The following is a 4,489-nucleotide window of genomic DNA, read 5'->3' as shown; positions in this document are numbered from 1 at the left end:
CTGGTTGCTAACAGATGAGCGTGTTGCTCCGCCGATCCCTCTTGCTGCACACACCTTTCCCTTCCTGCTCCGTCTAACTAAATAGGGGGAAAAGGAAATGGAGGCGCCAACCAACAGCGAATCACTGGCTGGGTGGGTGTTACCGTGAGTGCCTACCGGTCACATAAACACCGGTTGTTACAGTACGATGTGAGGGTCTAAGGATGTCGTTTTTCTCATACTGATATTCTGAACAATCTGTGCTGTTGTATTTGCTGTAAAGTGTCTCTACTGTAGGCTATTTTATTATATGTACAGCACTATGGCTCGACCAAAAATCGTTTATAAATGTGCTATATAAATAAAACTTGATTTGATTCCATATTATATAGCTTCACTCTTGGCGAAGCATATTCATTTGTTCCACGGTAAAGCATTGCACAGGAAGCATTTAATTTATAAAAGATGACAAGAGCGTGTGTGGCGTTCAAACCCGTTTATTGAATGGTTGACGTCAGTATGAGAAACACATTAATCCTAAATGTCGGGGGGCTGGATTGGCACGCCAACCTATGGGGATGAAAAAAGCGTAATTAGCGATTCTAGTCATTTATAAGTTGTTTAGACTAAGCCTTATATATTTGTCATATCATCCCTGCAGTAGTTATCATAACTCACCTCTTCCTGTTCTCCCGTCATAGTTCCCAGGGTCCGTCACAGTAAAGAGTCCCCAGGGAAACGGCGAACCCTGTTTTATCGGTCCGGGTGGAATTAATTGGCAGGATGGAGGCAGGGTTGGTTTTATATTGTGTACATTGATGCTGTTTGTAATATTTTTCCTTTCATAATTGAATTCTCAGCAGGAAACCAATGGACTGTCCACTAAAAGTAAGGATTGAGTCCTTACCCCAAGTGAAGGAGTTCAAGTATCTCGGGGTCTTGATGGGCTTCGAGCAGGACCACGGCAACAGGCCTAGTCACGGTTCATGATCCAGACCAATCCTGTAATACTGCAAACCTGCAAGAGGAGGGACACATAAACTCCGGGGAGCGATGCCCCGGGGGTTGAGTTAGTGATATGCATTAATGAATGTATACATAGAGAGGAAGTCTAAGCCTATGCCTATAGGAGCATAAACTAGGGGCTGGTCCAAGGTCAGCCTGAGCTAAAGCTGCAAAGGGGATGGAGACCAGCATTAAAACAAGTTAAACACTGTGTACTAACAGAGGATTCCACATCGAACCAGCGCCAAAACTGCCTTAACCACCTCAGACCACCAAAACAACCTAGTTCACCACCTCAGACCGCCAAAACTACCACCTTAAGCGACCGCCAAAACCATCACCTCAAACGACCGCCAAAACAACTGTGTTCACCACATCACACACAACGCCTTCACCATCTCAAAAAACGACCGCAAACACAACCGCCTTGACCACCTCAAACGACAGCCAAAACTACCATATTCACAAACAACCCCATAACAACCACGTTCAATGCTTCAAAAAGTGCGTTTAAATCAATTAAACATCAACTTTTTGGAGAAAAAAAAAACTGCAATTCCTGCAAAGACAATAAAAATGACAAAGTTGACCTACATGAAAATGAAGGATCCATGATGTTGTCAGAAAATGTCCCTGTTACTCCAAAGACATTACGATGGGCTTCGAGCAGGAACACGGCAACAGGCTCTGTCACGGTTCATGATCCAGACCCATCCTGTAATATTTCAAAACCTGCAAGAGGAGGGACACGAACTCCGGGGAGCGGTGCCCCGGGGTTGAGTTAGTGATATGCATTAATGATTGTATACAGATAGAGGAAGTCTAGACCACCCTTGCATATTTGTAGTGCCCTCAGGGACAAAAGTAAGGGTAACTTTCTGTCTGTCCATTTGGGCATCCGCGTCTCCAATGTAAAGTCCTAGGATTGTACACTTGGAAAATTCAAGTCCCTGACAGGGAGTTAGTAATACACATTAATGAATTTATACATAGAGAGGAAGTCTAAGCCTATAGGAGCATAAACTAGGGGCTGGTCCAAGGTAAGCCCGAGTTGAAGCTGCAAAGGGGACAAAGACCAGCGTTAATACAAGTTGAACACTGTGTACTAACAGAGGATTCCACATTAAACCAGCGCCAAAACTGCCTTCGCCACCTCAGACCGCCAAAACAACCACGTTCGCCACCTCAGACCGCCAAAACTAACGCGTTGACCACCTCAGACCGCCAAAACCACCACGTTCACCACCTCAAACCACCGCTGAGGTTGTCAACTTGGTGATTTTGGCAGTCTGAGGTGGTGAAGGCAGTTTTGGCGCTGGTTTGATGTGGAATCTTCTGTTAATACAAGTTGAACACTGTGTACTAATGCTGGTCTCTGTCCCCTTTGCAGCTTTAGTTCAGGCTGACCTTGGACCAGCCCCTAGTTTATGCTCCTATAGGCTTAGACTTCCTCTCGATGTATAGATTCATTAATGCATATCACTAACTCACCGTTAGGGACTTGAATTTTCCAAATGTACATTCTGTGTACAATTCTAGGGCTTTACATTGGAGACGCGGGTGCCCAAATGGACGGAAAAGAAAGACACCCTTACTTTTACCCCTGAGTGCACTAAAAATAAGCAAGGGTGGTCTACACCACCAAATCAATCAAACATCAACTTTTTGTAGAAAAAAAAAACACTGCAATTTCTGCAAAGACAATAAAAATGACAAAGTTGACCTACATGAAAATGAAGGATCCATGATGGTGTCAGAAAATGTCCCTGTTACTCCAAAGACGTTACGATGGGCTTCGAGCAGGACCACGGCAACAGGCTCTGTCACGCTCATGATCCAGACCCATCCTGTAATACTGCAAACCTGCAAGAGGAGGGAAACAAAAAATCCGGGGAGCGATGCCCCGGGGGTTGAGTTAGTGATATGCATTAATAAATGTATACCTAGAGAGGAAGTCTAAGCCTATAGGTGCATAAACTAGGGGCTGGTCCAAGGTCAGCCCGAGCTAAAGCTGCAAAGGGGACGGAGACCAGCGTTAATACAAGTTGAACACGGTGTACTAACAGAGGATTCCACATCGAACCAGTGCCAAAACTGCCTTAACCACCTCACACCGCCAAAACAACCTAGTTCACCACCTCAGACCGCCAAAACTACCACCTTAAGCGACCGCCAAAACCATCACCTCAAACGACCGCCAAAACAACTGTGTTCACCACCTCAAACACAACGCCTTCACCATCTCAAAAAACGACCGCAAACACAACCGCCTTGACCACCTCAAACGACAGCCAAAACTACCATATTCACAAACAACCCCATAACAACCATGTTCAATGCTTCAAAAAGTGCGTTTAAATCAATTAAACATCAACTTTTTGGAGAAAAAAAACACTGCAATTCCTGCAAAGACAATAAAAATGACAAAGTTGACCTACATGAAAATGAAGGATCCATGATGGTGTCAGAAAATGTCCCTGTTACTCCAAAGACGTTACGATGGGCTTCGAGCAGGAACACGGCAACAGGCTCTGTCACGGTTCATGATCCAGACCCATCCTGTAATATTTCAAAACCTGCAAGAGGAGGGACACAAACTCCGGGGAGCGGTGCCCCGGGGTTGAGTTAGTGATATGCATTAATGATTGTATACAGATAGAGGAAGTCTAAGTGTAGACCACCCTTGCTTATTTGTAGTGCCCTCAGGGACAAAAGTAAGGGTAACTTTCTGTCTGTCCATTTGGGCATCCGCGTCTCCAATGTAAAGTCCTAGGATTGTACACAGATTGTACATTTGGAAAATTCATGTCCCTAACGGGGAGTTAGTGATACACATTAATGAATTTATACATAGAGAGGAAGTCTAAGCCTATAAGAGCATAAACTAGGGGCTGGTCCAAGGTAAGCCCGAGCTAAAGCTGCAAAGGGGACAAAGACCAGCGTTAATACAAGTTGAACACTGTGTACTAACAGAGGATTCCACATTAAACCAGCGCCAAAACTGCCTTCGCCACCTCAGACCGCCAAAACAACCACGTTCGCCACCTCAGACCGCCAAAACCACCACGTTCACCACCTCAAACCACCCCTGAGGTTGTCAACTTGGTGATTTTGGCAGTCTGAGGTGGTGAAGGCAGTTTTGGCACTGGTTTGATGTGGAATCCTCTGTTAATACAAGTTGAACACCGTGTACTAATGCTGGTCTCTGTCCCCTTTGCAGCTTTAGTTCAGGCTGACCTTGGACCAGCCCCTAGTTTATGCTCCTATAGGCTTAGACTTCGTCTCGATGTATAGATTCATTAATGCATATCACTAACTCACCGTTAGGGACTTGAATTTTCCAAATGTACATTCTGTGTACAATTCTAGGGCTTTACATTGGAGACGCGGGTGCCCAAATGGACGGAAAAGAAAGACACCCTTACTTTTGTTCCTGAGTGCACTAAAAATAAGCAAGGGTGGTCTACACCACTAAATCAATCAAACATCAACTTTTTGTAGAAAA

At 44.8% G+C, this 4,489-nt stretch overlaps 1 long non-coding RNA gene across 1 annotated transcript; it reads right to left on the bottom strand.

Moving 5' to 3' along the window:
* Window positions 1–465: 465 nt before the first annotated feature.
* Window positions 466–1,782, bottom strand: LOC117557413. The gene is made up of 3 exons (XR_004570706.1): window positions 887–1,782; window positions 658–727; window positions 466–549 (listed from the first exon to the last, which is right to left on the bottom strand). It is a non-coding gene; the product is annotated as an uncharacterized LOC117557413 (long non-coding RNA).
* Window positions 1,783–4,489: the final 2,707 nt, after the last annotated feature.

Source organism: Gymnodraco acuticeps, unplaced genomic scaffold (assembly GCF_902827175.1).
Source record: "Gymnodraco acuticeps unplaced genomic scaffold, fGymAcu1.1, whole genome shotgun sequence".
Lineage (NCBI taxonomy): Eukaryota > Metazoa > Chordata > Actinopteri > Perciformes > Bathydraconidae > Gymnodraco > Gymnodraco acuticeps.
This window is presented reverse-complemented; position numbering and strand designations above follow the sequence as displayed.